This window comes from Rattus norvegicus, chromosome 3 (assembly GCF_036323735.1).
Source record: "Rattus norvegicus strain BN/NHsdMcwi chromosome 3, GRCr8, whole genome shotgun sequence".
NCBI classification, from domain to species: Eukaryota; Metazoa; Chordata; class Mammalia; order Rodentia; family Muridae; genus Rattus; species Rattus norvegicus.
The window spans coordinates 119,834,126-119,855,929 of NC_086021.1; the positions used below are offsets into that span (position 1 = coordinate 119,834,126).

Consider the following 21,804-nt stretch of genomic DNA (forward strand, 5'->3'; position numbering starts at 1 on the left):
CCAGTAGGCAAAGGGTATTTCACATGTCGGAGGAGAGGAAGTCAGCAGCATTAACCTCTGTTTAAAAAAGTAGACTAGCTTTGACCACATTGAAGAATTTCTTTTTAGTCAGAAGCACATAATTTAGAAGAAAACATCTTATAAAATGGTACTGTAACTTAGGTCTCGGAAGCTGTAACATGTGTCCTTACCTTCCACAACATCATCTTTTACTTCAGCTTACATCATCTAACTCATTAGCAAGATTTAGAAAAGGATTTACTAGATTTATATTAGCAGCTTAAATTTATAAGTAGGAGTAAACAGACTTACAAATATTAGTTTATGTGTGTTTGCGCACAAGAACATGTGTGGGTACAGATATGTGTGCACATCATGCATGTGAATAAAGGAGGTAGAGGTAGATCTTGGATGTCAGTTCCTTAGGTCTGTCCACCTTTTTAACTTTGAAACAGGGTCTCTCACTGGCCTGGAACCACACTAAATAGGCTAGACTGACTGACCACCAAGTTTTCCAGGTTTCCACCTGTCTCTGCCTCCCCAGTGCAGGGATGACAAGTGTGCACTACTATGCCCAGCTTTATTATATAGGATCTGGGGATCAAATTCTCTGGCTTCTTGGCCCTTAAAATTTCTTAAAGAGGTTTAATTTAATTTATTTTATATGTATGCCTGTGAATCATATGTATGGGGTTCCCACAGAAGCCAGAAGAAGATTTCAAATTCCCTGGAATTGAAATTACACGTGGTTGTGAACCACTATGTAGGTTTATTTTATAAAGATTCACGTGCATATGCTTCTGCTTTCTCATGACCTAACGAAATGTCCATGATAGGTAAGCATCAGTGCGATGGAAAATAAATCCACAGTTACCAGGGTCTACCATTGGATACAGATGAAGAGTGACTTGAACTGGGTACTGGGTTTTTCTCCAGAATGATGAAAATGTTCAACAACCTTAAGGATGATTTCACAGCTTTAAACTTCCCTAGGAAGTTTTAATTGGGATCTTGATCATGTATCCTATGTGTTATCTCAATAAAACTTTAAAGACACACGTACTCCTTTTCTACAATTATTCTTAATTGTATGTATATGTGTGTGAGTGTGTGTACCTGAGTGTGAGTGCTGCCTACACAGGCCAGGAGAGGGTTAGAGATTATTGTGAGCTGTCTGACATGGGGACTAGGAATTGAACTTGGGCGTTCAGAAAGGGCATCAGGCCCTTTTATTCACTGAGCCATCTCTCTAGCCTTCCCTTGTGCATTTTGTACATGTAGCTGCACTTAGCAGGAGCCATTGCCCAGCTGCTTCTGAGGCTCTTTGCTCTTTACTGGTGGCAGCGCTGTGCCGTGTGTGTACAGTTAGTTCACTCCAGTTGTCTTCTCCTCACAGACATATTGCCATTCTTGGACTTTCTTGATTCTAAGTGCATGAGTAATGATGGGCACACGGATTTTCACACGGGTGGAGAGTTTCTCCTTGAAACATTCAGTTTCCTTAGATCTCGTCAGTTTTCCTGCACAGTCTTGGCCCGTTCCAAATTTCTACAGAGTGAGTAAGAGCGCCTGCTTTTTCATCACCTTGCCAACAAGGCTGTTGCCAGTTTCTATCAAGATTGCCAGACAGTGGCATCTCATTACTGACAGATTTCCATTTCTGATATCGTTAACCAGTTTGAACATCTTTTCAAAGTTCAGAGGCCACTTTAAGATTTTGGGAATTTTCTTTTCAATTTTTTCTTTTTTCCCTGTATTAAAGCCATTAGTGAGACAAGGACTCCGAGTCTGCCACAGACTGAGTCTTTTTCACTTGGGAAACAAAGGGAAAGCTCGGCCTCTGTCCACACGCCGAGGTGGAGGCCGTTTCCTGTGTTCTACGTCATTCTCTGCTGCTTGGATTCCAGAAACAAAGGGTCCGATGGATAAAGGTCTTCTGACAGAAGTGCCAAATACACCCAGTACCACCCAGATCGCAGTGTGGCCAAGAATGCAGAATTCGCATGCTTCCTTCTGGACAGACCTCTGCTTTCATTGCTTCCCCTCCATGAGCCTGAGGCTCATGTCAGTACTCTGGGTGAGGAGGCTGAGGACACAGTGGACAGCCAGGCTGATTAAAGCGCCAGGCCTTTTCCCTGTGGTTCTGAGTTGAGTGACTAGACCTGACTTGGTGAGGTCCCCCGAGTTGGGCTTCTGGCCTAGGATTCTAAGACAATTTACTCCCATCTCTATATATTTTAGAAATCTTTCTACCAATTTGATTTTTGACCTTGCATATGCAATAATTTTTCTTTAAACAGTGATCAAATATTTTAACTGTCCTTAAAAGCAAAAAGCAAACAACAAATTGTGTAGTTTAGGCTGGCTCTGAATTCTTCCTTTTCTTACCTCTGCTTCTTCAGTTCTGGAATTTACCACTTACATATACCACTGTGCCTGGCTTGTATGTCTGGACTTTTCCTCATAGTTCAAAAGCCTACTTCAAAACTCATATTAAAAGGAATTTATAAAGGAAACAAAATAAATGAAACCAATAATAGTAATATACAGAATAGCAACAATAAAATGAAAAATTAGAGAATGAAATTTGCTTATATTTTCTTCAAGTACTTGTTGAATTTCACATTTTAAATTTGGATTTTAAGTGCATTCAGAGTTCTTTTCCTGTATAGTGCAAAGAATGGATCTAATATTTTTTTCCTACTTGCTACCCAGTTCTAACAATTCTGTTTATTAAAAAGGCTGTCCTCGCCTCCGTGACTTGGGATACAGCTTTATCATCGGTTGCTATGGATCTGTTTCTAGATTGTTCTCTTCCATTGGCACAGATTATGCATGTGCTACATTGTTTTAATCAGAGGCTTTTGGTATGGTTTAACGTTTCTTGTGTCTTCACCTTGTGATTGTGTTCCTACCCGTTTTTGCATGTTTATTTCTGCATTCAAACTTTATAAGGAACCAGTTGTGAATGACTCATTGTGGTATGGGGGATTACTTTAAAACACACACATCACCTTTCCTGTATTCCACCTTCCCCGCCTTAACTATAAGCATTTTGCATGTAATTTTTCTGTGTGCTTTTGTTAACTTGTCACAACAAGCGCATGGTATAATGATAGTTTGCTTAGATGATCAGTTGTCTTTCAAGGAGATTAGAGAAGATCATTCTTATCTCTGCACCTGCATAGTCATTTCATCCCCTGATTTCCCCAGTTCCCATGTGGTGGTCTCGCCCTGTGACAAGGGATGCAGATGCTTTCATCTATTCTAGGACAATGTGCAGACTGGAAGAGAGGAGCTTCCTACCCTTTTCCTTCCTCTGGGAGAGACATCCAGAAAACTTTTTTTTTTTTTTTTGATCATTTTGCTGTGACTCAGAGGACTAATTTTCAGTTCTACAGTAGATGTGTAAACCTCAATGCCTTAAGATAATTTTTGTGAAACGTGCATCTGCGTTAGGTCTCATCCAGGCTGGAAGGGAAGGCATTCAGCGTCACCCTCACTGTGAGTCTAGGAAGTATTGTGAGATGATTAGATAATACAAAACATAATTAGGAGTATAAATCTGCTCTAAATCTCTTGTGTTCTATAATGTGCTCTGTAGCCCCAAATTAATGATGTTTTGACTGTGCCTGCTACAGTCTTTATTAACACAGTGGCTTCAGTCTTGAATATTGGAGAAGTGGTAATATTTGGAACCAGCATGCACTTCTGTTCCCTTTTAAATTTGTCAGCTTACAGGTCTTTCAGTCTCCAAGTGGTGGTGTGGCTACTTCGTCTCAGCTAATGCATTCTGTATGTTGTGCTTTTGTATTTTCTCCTGTCATGCTTTTTCACATGATAATCTCAAAGCTTCCAGTCTATAAGCATTGAGTTAATTTTTATCAAGCAACATTGACAAAGTTCTATTCAGAAGGGGGTTTTTGGTCGTTGTTCTCTGAAAACTAGGTATTTTGCTACACTTCTCCCCCTCCCCTTGCCCAGGCTGTGAATATATATGCTCCTGAGGGTCAGATGCCACAGGTTTTAATGGTTAATTTATTTTATAGTAGTGAAGGGTAAACCCTTTCCTAAGAGAAAACACACTTGAGCCAAATTAATAGAACAGGTAAGTGTTTGAAATGGACTGAACTTGGCTCACAAATGCATGCAGAAAAGACCCTTGCATGTGTTAATCCTGTGACTCATCAGAAAAAACCAGTTTCACCATTTTGGTCCAAATTTAAAGCAATTATTACATATTAAATACTAAGAGATGGACTTTGGTCAGAACCATTTCCCAGAATTTTCAATCTGAGGATAGCCTCAAGTCACTTGTTGCAGGGGCTTATGAGGACATACCTATAGGTCACTGTACTCTCCCAAGAGACCTTGTTGTTTTCCCAGAACTATAACTCCCAGCATTCCAGGAAGTTACTGGGCTCCTGGGCAGACGGGGCTTACAAATTAATATTGGGTATTAAATCCCCCACCTGACCTGTTCCTTGGGTGGCATCCTTGACCCTATGAGCATTTTATTTTTGGATCTAATAACCATCAGAGTTACTATCTAGAAGGAGCTTGGGAATGAATGGGGAACTAGTCATTTATTTTATTTCAGGTCTCCTTTTTGTAATGTTTTTGAGTACAGCCAGATTATAATCCCGAATGGTTTGTATAGAAATGATATTTTTTAAAAGCCCTATATTGTAGAACTATTTTAGTTAGTGAGTCTAGTTAGTTAACAGATCTGGATCCTTTTTGGCATATCAGTTGGTATTGTAGATAGCCATGGGAGTTTCCTTTTGATGACATAGCATTTCAGCCTGTTAGGTGGGACAATGGATGGTGTATTCTCTTCTTTTTTTTTTTAATTTTGTAATTATATTTATGTACAGAAAACTTAGTGTACATTTAACCCAGTTTTAGTGGCAAGGTCTTTGGCCATTGCCATTTTCAGCTTGGCAGTGCGAGCCACAGACTTCTGACTCAGGACTTTGCCTCCTCAGTGGTGTCAAATCACATCTTATTTGTTGTGGTAGTTGGTCTTAACAGCTTCCACCAGCTTAGCCAGAGCACCCTTGTCTTCCGAGTTAACCAGTGTGAAGGTAACAGTGATGCATGTTTTCCTGTGGACCAGGAGCTCCAGTCTGGCCTTTCCCTTGATGATGCAGTAGGGCACCCCCCTCTCCTGCCTCCCCCATCCTTTGACTCAGGGCAGGCAGGAAAACCATCAGCTTAATGTGGTCTACCTACGGCCAATCACCACTGGCTGAGCCTTCTTGTTCTCCACCAAGGTGGTGCCTGTGTTGACCCCCACTTGGAGGACAGATGGACTCTTAGTTGGGACATCCCCTCTGCCAGCAGTTTTCTTCTCAGCATGGGCCAGCAGCCTTTGCTTCTTCTCCTGCTTTGTTTCTGGCCTGTACTTGTGGGCAAGCTTAAGCAGCTGAGTCACTGTTTGTCTGCCCAGGGCCTGGGTGAAATGGTTAATGGCAGGAGGTGCTTTGAGCCCCTAGAGGATGACCCTTTGTCACTGCAGTCTGATGTAGCTGGGCCATTTGACGAAGCGTGTGAGATCTCTTTTGGGCTGGATGTCCTGCCCAACGTTGATGTTCTTATGCCTTTTCTCAAAGGATTGACCACCTTTTTGGCCTCCTGTTTCTTGACAATGGTGTGGGGAGAGGGCACCTTCTTCCCCTTGGTCTTTCCTTTGGGTACCTTGCTCTCTGCTGGAGGAGAGAGTGGTGTATTCTCATCTGTAACTACTTCCACCCAACATTAGGGCATTGTTGTTAGGGTCCAGAAAGGCTAAAAGGCTGTTCAAAGGCTGGGCAGTGGGGCATTTATCAAAATGTCTGGTGAGCGGATGATCTGTCACTTCAACTTTCTGCAAGTCCAGAGCTCAGCAGTCAGTCCACAGGTGAGCCCTGAGTGGAGTTGGTAAGCCAAGGGAAAAACCTGTGAGACACACATAGCCTAGGCCTAGAATTTTCCTAGTAACTGGGGAAGGGGAGGAATTCCAAGACCAGGAAGTGAGAATCCCATTTTCAGGAACAGGCAGGTGTACTTATCTGGAGTCTGTTTGACCTGTGGAAGCTGGATCTAAGTCTTATAATTTCACTGATTCCTTGAAGCTTACATGAATATTTAATTTACAAACAGAGATATATTAGTATTACCATTGTATTAAAACCCATATTTTAGAAAAAGCAATTAACAGGTGTCTGCAAGACAGCAAGAATAGACTCATGACTTTTGAGTCAGAGCAAAAATTATAGTTTTGGGTTAAAAAACATGAACTTTTTTTGTCCAGGTATATCAATTGGACAGAGAAGTTTTAGCCCGATGAAAGGTTTTATATCTGGAAGTTTTATATCTGGAAGACAATCAGAAAATTTAACATCCTGATCTTGTGACTGAGTAGTAAGCAGTCAGTGCTTTATCAAGTCTTGAACCTCTGAAATCTCAGTGCAGTAGCAGCATAAGAAGGGGAAAGAAATTGGAAACATTTATAGATTTTTATATACTCAAACCTTTATATATTTTAGAACAATTTTTAAATCTAATCATTTATCAAAGACATGAAATATAGTTATTATTGAGAGCAGTAATTATAAAACATGTTTCTTTAGTGTACAGTTACATCTAAAACTTGTTTATCCTTAAACATGAAATCTGTGAGTAAGGCAAACCTCTTTGCCTTTTTTAATAAGAGACCTAGTAGCTTTAACTAATTAATTGATGAACTAATATGGTGGTAGATTACCTTGGGGGAAGGAATTAGTTGCCTGTCGTTCCCTAGCTGACAAAGCTACAGTTAGCTTAGCTGTCAATGTGATCAGAAACCTGAGAAGGATACATTATAATCCAAACGGCCTATGTCTCAATTAACTGACAGAGACTAGTCCATAATTCATTCCTAGGCTCTCATGCTTTCCACGTGGTCTTTGTCTATCAAGCTTAGAAGATGAGAGGCTTTTCTGTGGAGGAGGAACATGGGAGACACTGACCTTACCTTGTCTAGGCAAAGTGGGGAATCAACTCTTCTGTGTCCTGTTTGTCCGCAGTTCTGGCTGGACCCAGCATTGGGGAAGTCTTGCCAAGTGTTTAGAATCCAGGTGGAGTCCTTCATCCGTATGCCCATTATCTTCTTGGCGACCTTAGGGGTCACTGCCAGGATCTGGCAGTCTATCTGACATAGTAAGTTTAGACATCTTAAACGCCATATTCAGCACATCTTGGACAGGTTTGAGGGCTAGTACCTACAAAGTATATCTGAGTTAAACAATCCTTGTCTGTTTTTAGTTCCTTGTGGTTTTTAGCATGACTATAAATACAGTTCTGAACATATTAAAGAATTTGATCATTTATAAGGTGACTCACTATTAATTTGTATTTCTTAATTATATTTAATAGTTTATAATAATTTAGTAGCTTTCATAAGACTAGGACTTTATATTTTATCCCTATTAAGTTTAGATTTAAAATAACAATTTTAAATGGAAGCTCTCTTAATATTAAAATAAAACTTTTAAATTCGTAAACATAATCCATAAAGAAACTGGGAACTTCTCTTACCTTTTTAATGCTGTAAACCTCTAAAAATTTTTTATAGAATTTTAAAATCTCTCAATTGTGTTTTTGCAGTACCAAAATAAAGTACTCACTTAAAGAGTGAAAACATAGGGCATAACCTTAAATTTTAGAAGGCAAAACCAAGCTTTAAAGTGTATACAATTTAATGTCTTAAAATTAATATCAAGTGGGTTATTTTTATATTATAAAGTTTGGCTATCAGCAAGGTACTTTCTTGTACATGCTGTATGGAGGTGAAGTTTTAGTATTTATTAAACAAGTATTATTTTATATCCTATCTTTATAAAATATGGTTTTAAAGATAGGACAAAAATTATATAAACCGTGTGGTTGCCCTTAGTCAAATTGGCAGTGAAGTCATATGCCTTCTCTCCTCCCCTCCCCTCCCTTCCCCTCCTCTCTCTCTCTCTCCCTCCCTCCCTCCCTCCTCTCTCTCTTTCTCTCTCTCTCTCTCTTTCTTTCTTTCTTTCTTTCTTTCTTTCTTTCTTTCTTTCTTTCTTTCTTTCTTTCTTTCTTTCTTTCTTTCTTTCTTTTTGCTTTCTCCAACCTATAACAGAGCTGTGTGCCAACCACACAGCTGCCCTTAGTCAAGATGGTCGTGAAGCCATGGTTCCATCTCTTTAAACCATAGCTAAGAGGCAACCGGCTAGGTATTGTTTATATCCCAAAACAGAATCATGGCATGTGGTTTAAGAATATCTAAGTATAGATTTTTAATTCTCAATCCCAAGTTAGTAGTTTTAAGCTAACTTTTTGTTATAGATCTTACAGATCTTAACCATATCCAATAACTGATAAGTCAATAATCTCTTTAGGTTTTGAACCTGGACTTTAAAAGCACGCCTGGGTCTGTAAAAGGGTAAAAGATAACCCAATTCCAGAGCCAGCAATATAGTAGAATAGCATAAGGCAACTTTAATATTATCCATACCCAAATAACATTTTAATCCATGTTATATTAGATCTGGTGACCAGAAAGACCAGAGGTAAATTTTGAGCCCAGGCAGGTGGAAAGAAATAGCATTTATTTACACATTCAAGGCCAGTGAGAATCAAGCATGCAGTGGCCATGTACGTTCATAATACAAAATAGACAGCAAAAGTTAACATAGAAATTACAGGTTCATCTATACCTTGGAGTTGCAGCTGTGCAGCTGAGTTGAGAGGGCTATCACAAATTCTGTGACCCAGCTTCTCTGTCATGGATGCAGGTGGGAGGTGGGGCTAGGTGGCACCTGGAACTGATACGTTTGGCAGTGCCTTACTTCTCCAAGTCAGAACACACAAAGATAGATCAGGTTCATAAGACAAGGCAAGACAATAACATTTAATAATTGGACTTCTTTGCTTCAGAAGTCCATTAGTTCTTCTTGTACAACCAAGATGCTAGGAACCTATCAAAGGCATGGCCCTTCTGAGTCTTCCTTGGCTCCTCAAATCCATGTTGGACCTATCTAAAACTTCAGTATTGGTTCCCAAATTAATGGAACACCTTAGATGGTTTCTAGACTTTGGAATCCTGTAGAAATAACCCGTGGTCTTTGGGATGCCTCCCCATGCCCCAGATGAAGGATTTTTTTTTTTTTTTTGGCTTGTTTATTCCAGATGGAGTAACAAATAACCAGAAATCAGAAACCAACAGAAAGGGAGAGAGGGAGAGAGGGAGAGAGGGAGAGAGGGAGAGAGGGAGAGAGGGAGAGAGGGAGGGAGGGAGGGAGGGAGAGAGGGAGAGAGGGAGAAAGAATCATTGATGTTTCCCCTTCCCTCCCCCCACTGAGTGTGGCTGTTCACCTTGGGAGTTTGCTTCTCAAGTATGGTGGAGTGATCTCACTGGGGCCTCCATATATTAATCCCGTGATTTGCCCAGAAAAAAGCAATTCCATCATTTTGGACCAGATTTAAAGCAAGCTTTATTAAATATTAAATACTGACCAAAAGATGAACTTTGGTCAGGACCATTCCCTGGAATTTCCTGAGAATAGCCTTGATCCATGTGTTTCAGGAGCTTATGAGGACAAATTTATAGATCACTGTAATGGTGGTCCATGAGGTTTTGTTATTTTCCAAGAACTACCATTTCCAGAATTCCAGTAAGTTCCCTGATTTCTGAGCAGGTGGGGCTTGCAGGTTAATTTTGGATATTACACATACTAATGGAAAGCCGTGCATGGTGATTAATACCTTTGCTTCTCTCCTAAGCGTGTCCTTTAGATTACAAACTTCGTGAGTAATCTCACTTAGATGCTCTTTTTTAAATTTTTCTACTAATGTTTTATGTAATTGTGTTATTTCATCTCTTTTATAATTTGTCATATCTAAAAAGATTTTATATACATCTCATTGTATTGATCACCATTTCTGAACTAATAGTCCAATATTAAATGATATTACCATAGGGGGAATTTCTTTCTTTTTTCCTTCCTTCCTTCCTTCCTTCCTTCCTTCCTTCCTTCCTTCCTTCTTTTCTTTTTCTTTCTTTGTTTCTTGAAAGAAAGGTGATTTTATTAAAAAAGAAAAACAACAAAAGGGAGACAGGACCAGAGCACAGGTTAGTCCATCCAGAGCACAGGTTAGTCCGTCTGGGCCTTCAGCATCCTGGTGGTGATCTTGTCTTTTTCAATGATGTGGACCATGACGCCCATGCCTGATAAGGCATCCCAGTCCACAACATTCAGCATGGCCTGAGAAATGGTTTCAAACGTGTTCTGGATCCAAGTTGGGCTCCCAGAGAGACTCACACATCCCATACATTTGTTCGGAGTAGGTACCACTGACTATGAAGTCATCAGTCACCATGGGACAGCCAATGAGGTCCAGAGAGCAAATGAAGGGCTTAAAGGTCTTTGGGTCCAAGCCAGCAATGACAGGCTCTGTGTAGTAGGGACCAAACAGCTTCTCATACAAGAGGTTGGCCACCATGCTCATGAGGGTGTAAGGCTTGATTTGCCGACCTTCCTTCAGCTCATACAGGTTCAGTCAGAACTTGAGATATTGGCAACTGGACATCAGTGGCCAGGCCGGCTAGGTCTATGTAGAGCCTGTCACCCATGGGAAAGATCTTCTGGATCTTTCATGGTCACCATCTGGGTCTGGATCCTGAAATGCCTGTCTGCAGCAATGGCCATGCAGTTCTTTCCCTTCATGGTCATGACGGCCCCTCCATTATAGGATATAATGGACATGATTGCACTGTAGTAGAAGCCCACTCTCCACTGGGAAATATCTTTCATGATGGCCCTCTGTCCTTGTAGAACCTGTAAGGAGAACTAATGCCTATTAAAGGACAAATGGCTCTATGAAGTTGATAATATTAAATCCTAATTTTCAGATGGTAAAAAAAATTAATTAACTTTTTTTATTTTTTATTTTTTATTTTTTTTTATTAACTTGAGTATTTCTTATATACATTTCGAGTGTTATTCCCTTTCCCGGTTTCCGGGCAAACATCCCCCTCCCCCCTCCCCTTCCTTATGGGTGTTCCCCTCCCAACCCTCCCCCCATTGCCGCCCTCCCCCCAACAGTCTAGTTCACTGGGGGTTCAGTCTTAGCAGGACCCAGGGCTTCCCCTTCCACTGGTGCTCTTACTAGGATATTCATTGCTACCTATGAGGTCAGAGTCCAGGGTCAGTCCATGTATAGTCTTTAGGTAGTGGCTTAGTCCCTGGAAGCTCTGGTTGCTTGGCATTGTTGTACATATGGGGTCTCGAGCCCCTTCAAGCTCTTCCAGTTCTTTCTCTGATTCCTTCAACGGGGGTCCTATTCTCAGTTCAGTGGTTTGCTGCTGGCATTCGCCTCTGTATTTGCTGTATTCTGGCTGTGTCTCTCAGGAGCGATCTACATCCGGCTCCTGTCGGTCTGCACTTCTTTGCTTCATCCATCTTGTCTAATTGGTTGGCTGTATATGTATGGGCCACATGTGGGGCAGGCTCTGAATGGGTGTTCCTTCAGTCTCTGTTTTAATCTTTGCCTCTCCCTTCCCTGCCAAGGGTATTCTTTTTCCTCATTTAAAGAAGGAGTGAAGCATTCACATTTTGATCATCCGTCTTGAGTTTCGTTTGTTCTAGGGATCTAGGGTAATTCAAGCATTTGGGCTAATAGCCACTTATCAATGAGTGCTGACTGAAAGTTTTTATGCACAGTGGCTTTTCTTCACTGTGTCTGTAATTAAGACATGAAGGACTAGGTAAGCCAACAACTGACTGTCTGCTTCTGAGAAGCACAAAGTATGCTGGTTCCTGACTGCTGTTCTAGTCCATGTGCAGTGTGTAACAAATGAGATTTCCATGTTTCTATATTGCCAATTAGACAGTGAAAATTATGACTTTGGAAAAATTGCTTTTAGAGCTTTGTTATCAGCCATAGAATTTTCTGCATTCGATTTCCAGGCTACCTGCAGCTTCTACTGTTCCATACTTCCCTTGAAGTCATGACTCCTTCTTCATTGTCTTCTCTCTCTCTGCCTCTCTCTCTGTCTCTCTCTCTCCCTCTCTCTCTTTCCCTCTCTCTCTTTCTCATATAATCTGCTGAGTCTTGTATGAATTTAGGTTGACCACATGGGTTTGCATAATGTATCAGGTGGCTCATCCCTCGAGAAGACTGATTTTCCCTCCCTTAGTAGTCATTAAATGACTGGAGTTTATCTAGGTGTGAGACCCTGTGAAATACCCCCATCTGCATTTACATGTCAATTGGTGTTGTCATTATTCATATCTTTTTAGGTGACATATGTCGAGATTTCATGGGTGCAGCTTCTCTGTCGTATATAGAAGACACAATCGGATAGCAGATGTTCTCTGGCGGTTACAGTCTTTCCCTCTCTCTTCTGTGATTTGCCCTGAGCCTTATGTGTAGCTGTACCAATTGGGGTTAGTCACTCACCATGTGTAGCAGAAAGGAGCCTCTTTGATGAGGGATGAGAGTCGCACTTCTCTGGGAGTATGAGCTTTTTGAGTGCAGTTAGAAACCGCACTGGTTTAGGGAAGTGGCAGTAGGGGGTTCTCTACTAGGCCCATGAACTCACCAGCCATGAACCAGTTGGCAAGATCTACATTCACAACAGGCTTCCTGGGCAGGCTTTATGTCTGAATAGACAGTTGTTGGTTACCCGCATGCTACTGTTACATCACAGCCTTATCTTGGCAGGGCAAGCCTTCTTCTGGCCATGCTTTTACAATTGTGTAGGACTATTGAGGGTTTTATCTCTGTGGGCAGTTTGAATAAGACCTTTGTATAGTATGAAGGCGAGTCTTCAGGGAGAGCGCTTCCAGTTCAGTTCTGGTTTAATTCCTCCAAGTCCTGTGTCCAAAATGAGTGATGTCTTCAGCAGTAGGGTCTTACTTTCCAGTTTTGGGAAGCAGTCAAGGACAGCAGCAATAATCTGTATTCTTGTGGAAGTCTCTTTGACTCCCCTGTCAACAATCCAAAGAAAGACTTCTCATGCCTGGTACTAGGAGTTTTATTAGCTAGTTGTGGCTCTAGTGAGGAACATTAATAGTTAATGTGTCTCATTTGCATACATATATGCCCTATGGATGTATGTGCATAAATGTATATAATAAACTCTATATGCATATACATGTATACACATATATCATAAGTATATATGCATTTTTAAGTGAATATGAAGTAATGTTTCTTTAGGACTTTTTCAAACATCCTTAGTGTTATTTAACCCTCTTTCTCTCTATTCTGTATTATTCTCCCTTTCTTCTCCTTTTTAGCTTTTTTATTATTTCATGACCCAGAAATTCATAAATGTCCTTGTAAGGAATTCATTACATTTAAAATATAATTTATCATTTTAAGCAAAAGTCTAGGATTTGGGTCTTGCTATACGGAAGAGAACATTTATGAATGTTCTGGGTTTTCTGTTATTTCAGAAAGTCATTTTGAAAGAAACAGGTATTTATCCTTCCAATGTATCTCATTAACCTGGTGTGATGGCTCCCGCCTTTACTATCAGAACTCGGGAAGCTGAGGCAGGCAGATCTCTTGAGTTTGAGGTCAACCTGGTTTACAAAACTGAAAGCCAAAGCCAGATGGGAGTGACTGGTGGTATTTGAATTTGTTTTCAGTGTAAATATCTGCCTCTCTGTTTTAGAGGATGCCTGCCTCGCCTTTGTCTGCCACCTCAGCACCTCTGCTTGGTCAGTGCGATGGGTTTGAACTATGCGTTCATTTTGTGTGTCCCCTAACATGGCATTGACATGGAAGTGGTTTTGATAGTAGAGTAATAAGAAAGAGTAGAGACCTGGCTAGAGCTTGTCCTCAAGGAATAAAAGCTTTTTAAAAACAAAGAACAAAAGAATGAACTTAGTCCCCCCCCCCCCCCGCCTTGTTGTTTGCACACTTTTGTGTGAAGGAAGGCACTGACAGAGTAGGGTGTTGGTGTCCTTCTCTATCACTTATTCCTTTGAAGCAGGGTCTTTCTTTGGACATTAACTTGTGGGTTTTTAAAAAAATTAAACTATATCACTCCCTTCTCTCCTCAATGGGAGCTTGTGTTTTTCAGCTAGGCATGCAGCCAGCAAGCCCCAGGTGAGCCTCCTGTCCTTTCTTGCCCTCCAAAGGGCTGGATGACAGGCGAAGTAACCCCATGCCTACCCTGTCACATTCATAGTTGTATGGCAAATGATCTTCACCACCAAGCCATCTCTCCAGAACCTTCTCAATATTTATAACTCTATGAAAGTTATATAAAATATACAATATATGTTACATTATATATTGTATATAATACTATTTACATATAATATATATAAAATATAATTTTTATACATTCAGGAGAACAGTGGGCTGCATTTTATGCACTGATTGAATGTTACTTTTCTAGCAGGAAACTCAAAACCCTTTAACAGAGTATTTGCTATCTTGATATTTCCTAAGATGTTATTTGCAACATTTAAACATATATGGAGAAATGGGGGGATGGGGAGTTGAAGGAAAACCACTGGGTGGTGGCAGTGGACCTGGTGTCTGTCCGTCTTCTTGTTTGGATCTGCCTTTATTGGCCGGCAAAGCTGTGTACCCGCGAACTCGTTTCTTTCCAGGTCTGTCCCTGTACCACCTCTTGGCCCAGTTGGAGAATTTCTGCTACCGTTAGTTACTTCAGAGCATGTCTCATTCTTAAACCTCTCCTGAAGTAATGAACACCCTCATATGAGTTGGGCATTTCATGAGATTGTTCTTTCTCCTCGTCACATCTGAAATCCTAAGACAGGCATTCCCGCTAGTGCTCTGAAAGAGGACCTGTTCAGCATCACTTAGCGGGGCATGTAGGTGCCTGTGAATGAGTACCTGTGCAAACTGCCCTGTCCAGCTCTTTTGACTGCTTTCCTTTGCGTCAGCCATATAGGGCCAAGCATGATGCCTCGTAAGTCGGCCATGCAGTAATGTTTTCATTTTCTTTCTCTTTATTTTTTTCCTCCTAATTTCTAAACAGAAATCTTATTAGATGTTTGGCAAAGTCCACAGCCAGCTCTCGGCTTCCCACTCATCTGGCTTTTGGCAGTTCCTCTACCCCTCCATTAGCGGATTTCAGAGAAACTATAGGAACGTGTGCCTTACACAGACACCCAGGCGTTCCCCACACAGGTGTGCCTCAACAGGCAGCACTTGGCTGACTAATGAACAGATGCTTTTAGTGCTGAAAATATTCTGGATAAATGCAGGTTGTTTATAACTACATGTGCCTGATAGATTGATTATTCTCTGAGTTATTCTGAAATTATTTTCATTTTCGACATTAGAAAAATGGAACATTTGGATGGTTTTAACTGGTAGGTTGGTGGGGTGGGAAGGAATATAGCAGACACCTGTAGCATCTAACTGAAATTCTTTTATTTCTAATTGTGATGCTGTGTGCTGAACAGTGCAGGAGCAGCGGCCACGGGCGGGAAGCCTCGCCTTTACCGCCACAGGCTGTTCCTTAAGGTAATGTTTTCAGGGAAGAGAGAAGTATTAATCCTTGTCCCTGGGCGTGAGTCAGCAGAGTGCGCCATCGCTCTGTAAGTGTGGACAGCCCAGTGGGCTTGTTCACATGTGAGTGCTTACATTTTGTGATTGGTGTTCCTCCACACACTTGTAAATCTTACTTTTGTTTTTCTCTCTGACCTGCTGGCCTATTTTCCGTTTACTTCATCTCCTTACGTAATAGGTAGAATATGTCGCTTAGGCAGCCTGGTAACCAGCCCTTCAGTAAACCCATGAGTGCTCATAAAACCAAGCTAAAAACTAGTGTTGCAGAACATAGTTTGAGGGATGACTGAGGCAGGCTGCTGAGGGCTATGGAGACTGCTTTGGGGAATGTTCATCAAGCACAGAATCTACCACTATTCTCTAAAGTGGCTTCAGAATTCCACAGAAATTGAGTAGGGAAGGTCCTCAAGTTTCCTGTTTTTCCGGTTGTCACTCTGGGCTACTACTGTGGTCTTTGTTGTTGCCTTATGTTTTCTCTCACGGTCTTCTGTGTGGACGAGCCCCACACTTGCTGTAGCTTTGTCCACTAAACTGCGTTAGTTGTTGTTTCAAAACAACGGTTTGGCCAGACATGGCTGATGCACTCATTTAATCTCAGCAGGACCAGGCAGAGGCCTGTTTGACCGTGAGCCCAGCCTGGTCTACAGAATGAATGAGAAAAACTAAAAAACAACAAAACACCACCACCACACCACACCAGTTTGTACACAGAGTGGAGAAAGTGAAAGCTACGTAATCAGCACAGATAAATGCATAACCAGAGTGTGTATAGTGGGACTCTATTCAGCCTTGCAAATGGAGGACATTCCAACGTGTGAAACCCAGAGGACATTTTGCTAAGCGAAATAAGCTAGTTACAAAGGGACGTGGGTCGTGTGATTGCACTCATGTGAATAGTGGGAGAAATTCACAGAGAATGGTGGTTCCAGGGCTTAGGAGGAGGGGAAGTTAGAGTTACTATCACATCAATATAGGATTTTAGTTTGAGAAGATGAAAGATGGCAGTGGTTGTAATAAGAATAAATCTAATAAAGTCACTGATGTGTGCACTAAAAGTGACCAAATAGATAATTGTGTTAAGAAACATTTTACAATAATTTTTAAAGGTTTTTTTTAAATTTGTGTGTGTGTGTGTGTGTGTGTGTGTGTGTGTGTGTGTGTACCTGTGAGTGCCCTGCCTAGGAGGCCAGAAGAGGACATCTGATTTCCTGGAGTCCTGGGGTTGTGAGCCATCTAGTGTGGGTGCTGGGAACTAACAGGCATCCTTGACCAGAGGTGCTTGTAACCACGCAGCCATTTTCCAGCCCCTGAATATACGTGTATGTATATGTACGCCTACATATCTACTTAATATTCACATATTAGACTGAAAGAAACTTAAATACTGACTTTGGTGTGAACTAGTGACAGAACAAGGGTGGAGACTTGCTTATGTTCCATAGTCTTCTCCAAGAAATTTTGAATAAAAAGAAAAATAGTCAAGGATTGGGAGACCTCTCCATATTGGCGCCTGCGCTGCCTCTGGTAGAACATGAGTGTCCCAGGTGTGTCTAGGGTGTCCGCCTGGCTTCAGTTCTTTGTTGATGTATCAGGTACCAGTTTAGCTGGGCTTTTCTGTGCAGTGCAGACATGACATTAATGGAGACAGAGGCTGCCCCTTCTGCACTCTCTGAGTCGGTTGGTGCTTTCAGGACATGCTCGGGGAACTTGAAGGGAGAGGAAATCTGGAGTATTAGTGTGGCTACCTACTTATATACCAGATAGTGCTTTTTCATGAACCTTGTTTCTTAAAGTCATTGCTCTCCAATCTGCATTTTTACAGATTGGGGGGAAAAAGACTTAATTTGGCTCACAAAGGAGAAGGAAGTGTACTTGTACTTCATGCCATGCTGTGGCAAGGTCCTCATAGTCTGTATTACTCCTGCAGGGGCGTTACTGCTGCAGGGGCATTGCTGCTGCATGGGCATTGCTGCGCCGTTACTCCTGCAGAGGCATTACTGCTGCAGGGGCGTTACTCTTGCAGGGGTGTTACTGCTGCAGGGGTGTTACTGCTGCAGGGGCGTTAACTCCTGCAGAGGTGTTACTCCTACAGAGGCGTTACTCCTGCAGGGGCGTTACTCCTGCAGGGGCATTACTCCTGCAGGGGCGTTACTCCTGCAGGGGCGTTACTCCTGCAGGGGCGTTACTCCTGCAGGGGCGTTACTGCTGCATGGGCATTGCTGCTGCATGGGCATTGCTGCTGCAGGGGCGTTACTGCTGCAGGGGTGTTGCTGCTGCCAGGGGCATTGCTGCTGCATGGGAATTACTGCTGCAGAGGCATTGCATTTCCTGTGGCTCCCTGCTTTCTATTCCTCTCAGCTGTCTCTTTTTTGACAGCTGGAGACTAGATAAAATTCAGCACTGTAGGGATCAAATAGAGAGCGTTCCTGAAGTCCTCCTCGTAATTCTTAAAACAGGAAAGTACTTGAAATACTGCTGGCATATCACCGACTTCAGACCTGAAGATAAGCTTCATATGCAGCAAAGGTTCAGACATGAAAAATGAAGTTTGAAGTGATAAGATAAAACATGGGTGAAATTTATTATTTCACAGTCTAGGGCCTTATAAATGTGTGTGTGCATCTGTGTGTACATCTGTGTGTGTGTGTGTGTGTGTGTGTGTGTGTAGCCCCAAATTATGAAAGTCAAATGGCAGAGTGAGAGAAATATATGCAAAATAACAAAGAAAAATAAGTAGAGTAACAAAGTATCTTTTTGTGATTGGTTGTTTCACTTGGCATAATGTCCTTATGAATCAAAAATTAAAATAAAATTACCATATAATCCAGCAATTTTGCTTCTAGGTGTAGATCCCCTAAAGTTTAAAGCATGGATTTTTAAACAGATACTTGTACACCCAAGTTAATAGAAGTGTTATTTACACTACCAAAAAGGTGAAAGCCACAAATGTCTCCAGCTGGTAAATGGCATGGGATGTATACATGTAATAGGCTACTAATTGCTTGCAAGAGGATAAGTCTCATTATCTTTATATATGTGAAATAAACATAATTGAATCTACAAAGCTTCTGAGATATCTCCCATTTTATGCTATTTTTCAGTTTCAAATCAGTGAAAACCTATGAAGTAATTTTTTAAGACATGTCTTCCTACCATCCCATCTGTCCTTTGAGGAAACATAATTAATAAGACTCTATAATGACAGAAAAGCATGAAATGAGTCTAAGTAGACCAAGGTGCTGAGTCAGTGTCCGAGTTGCCAGCAGCAGCAGCTGCCTGCGACGAATTCAAGCTGAGATGGAGTTTTACTGTGTTGGGCAGTTCACACCCCGAGAGGCCCTGGAACCTTGTTCAGAAACCAGCTGCCAGGAAGGCCCGTCAGACTCTGCTCCAGAGCTACTGAGCGAGTTCCCACCGCTCAGTGACACTTACTTCTGCCATCTGAGCCAACACCGGACAGTGGGCACTGCTGCTCTCCTGTCCTATAGAAATGGAACTCCGTACAGACACTGGGTTTCACCACTAGCCTTTGGTTTAACCACGGGGGTTAGTATTGCTGATGAGCCCACTCTTGTTTATGTGCAGGAATCCTGGAGTATGAGATGCTGGGAGAGGTGGCTGCTATATTTGGCATTGTCTGTTTCATAGCAGTGGTCTGCTCCTTAAAGTGAGAGAGAGAGAGACTCTGAAAATTGGAAAGGGAATTCAGACCCGATGGCTAGCATGTGGTAAGTGGCTCCAGTTAAAGACAGTTGCTTAGTAATTATAGGGGGGACAAATTAATCATTAAAGTATAGGGATGCTGCTAAAGATAAGCACTGCTTGAAGGGAACATTAATTAAACCATAGGTTTATCCTTGAGTCATTCTAAATGGGTTGGTTTTCTCCATTCCTCTTGTAGTTATAATTTGTGTATGTAACTGCATGTGTTTTTGTGTGTTTATTTTGTGTCCTGTATTTAGGCATGTGTATGTGTGTGTGAATGTGTGAATGTGTGAATGTATGAATGTGTGAATATGTGTGTAAATGTGTGAGTGTTTTAGAGTGTGTGTCTGAGTGTACAAAAGAGTTTGAGAAATTGTATGTGTGTGGATGTATGTGTGAGTATGTATATGTAAGTGTGTATATGAGTATGTGTGTGACTGTATATAAGTGTGTGTATGTGTGTGTGTTCGTGGATGTGCTAGTATGTGTGTATGTGTGTTTGAGACTGTATATGTGTGTATGAGTTTACATAAGAGTATGAAAGATGTATGTGTGAGTATTAGTATGTGCGTGTGTGTGCGTGTGTGTGTGCGTGTGTGTGTGTGTTTGCGCGCATACATGTGTGATACTGGGTTTCTATAGTGTAGATTCATGTAAGCAGAAGCAGTTTTACTCCTGGTTGGGTGCCTCTTGCTGTGTTCCCAGGAGCACTTCTGTGAAGTCTGCTAGTAGAAATGGTAAGGGCGGCATCTGCACCCCTGCCTGATGCTGCTCCTGAGGTGCCCCCTATGCCTGTGACGTCATTGGCTGTAGCTTTTTCAGAAAGGACTTCAATTATTTTGAGGTATTCTTTGGTTCCTAAACTATTAAGAGTATTTAATCAAACGATGCTGAGTTTTGTCCGCTGCCTTTTCTACACCACACAGCCTTGTTTTTCACTTGTTATGTGGTGATTCATGTCAGTTTGTGTGTGTTAAACCAGCACTGCGTGGCAGGGCTAAATCCCACCTCACTAATATAATGACAAAGAAATACTTTGGGATAAATTTAACTACAGAGGTGAATTATTTCTGTATTAAACTGTAAAGCATTAATAAAATTGAGAAAGCAATATAAAGATATATTCCTTGCTGACTGGATACAAAGAATTGTATATTGGTAAAATATCTGTATTACTTATGTTAGTTTTTTCTTTATTGTGGTCTGAAAGAAACAATATAAAGAAGAAAAGAGAGATTTTGCTTATAGCTTCAATCCATCATGATGGAGTTAACAAAGCAGCAGAAACAATGGGACCCCAAGGAGGAGGCCATTGACCTCACAGTGGACAAGAAACAGATACAGGGAATACAGGGAAGAGCTAGGGTGAGCTGTAGCTCCAGGGACCCTGCCTTGGTGACTTTCTTCCTCCCATGAGGCTCCAGTTCCCACTCTTTCCTTTTTTCTTTTTTCTTTTTTCTTTTTTTTTCCTTTTTTCTTTTTTTTTGAGCTGGGGACCGTCCAGTTCCCACTCTTGTCAACTCCCAACAATGTCCTTGTGCTGTGAACTCCTCAGACAGTGATTATTGTGTTGATTGAGAACCTGATCCAAGGTCTAGGAAATGCTGCTCAGACACACCTGGAGATATGCTTTATTATGATCAACCTGTTAATAAAGACTAACTAGGACATTACTCAAACTAGTCATACATTTAATACAGTGCTATACAAATTCCATGTGCTCTTTATACAAATAGAGCCATACTCTAAAATCCTTGTAAAGTTGGAAGGATAAGAGCCCTGACTATGGATAGCAACACCGAGGAAGAAACGCAGTGTCGGAGGCCTCAGAAGTCCTGATTTAAGATTTTATATCAAAGCTATAATAATCAAAACAACCTGGTACTGACATAGAACAGAAACTTAGACTGGGAGTGGCAGTAAGCTAGAAAAATTTCCAAACTGCGGGGCTGTCTTAAGGTTTCTAATGCTGAGATATACACCACGACCAAAACCAACACTGGGAGGGAATGTTTTATTTTAACTTATAGCTTATAGTTGATCACGAGAAAAGACAAGGCAGAAGCTCAAGGCAGGAACGTGGAGGCAGGATTTGGTGCAGAGACCATGGAGAGCGGCTGCTTACTGGTTTACTCATCACATCCTGCTCAGCTACATCAAACGTGAGTCAAGAAAACCTGCCACAAGCTTTACGTTGGCCAGTATGGGGTGGTGGTGGTGTACGTGTGTGTGCGCCGTGGTGGTGTACCTGTGTGCACTGTGCCTGCATTTTTTTTTTCAATTAAGGTTTCCTCTTTCAAAATGACTCTAGCTTGTGTTAAGTTGACATAAAACTAGCCAGCACAGTGGCCAGCTCATCAAGGGTGCCAAAAATTTACACTGGGAAGGCTAGTTTCAAATAATACCCCCCAAAACCTGCATATGTACATATAAGTGTCTGAAATTATACATTTGTCTAATGCCATACACAAAAATGAACCCAAAGCTGATATAAAACTGGGGATTATGAAATCCCTTGAGAATTTATGATGAAATCCCTTTGGT

At 41.4% G+C, this 21,804-nt stretch overlaps 1 protein-coding gene and 1 pseudogene across 2 annotated transcripts in view; one reads left to right on the forward strand and one right to left on the reverse strand.

Annotated features, from left to right (window-relative positions):
• The window catches only part of Aven (apoptosis and caspase activation inhibitor), a 132,615-nt gene that overhangs the window by 80,731 nt on the left and 30,080 nt on the right, over nt 1-21,804 (forward strand). The window lies entirely within an intron of this gene.
• On the reverse strand, nt 8,006-11,010 carry LOC134486135 (proteasome subunit beta type-3-like; annotated as a pseudogene).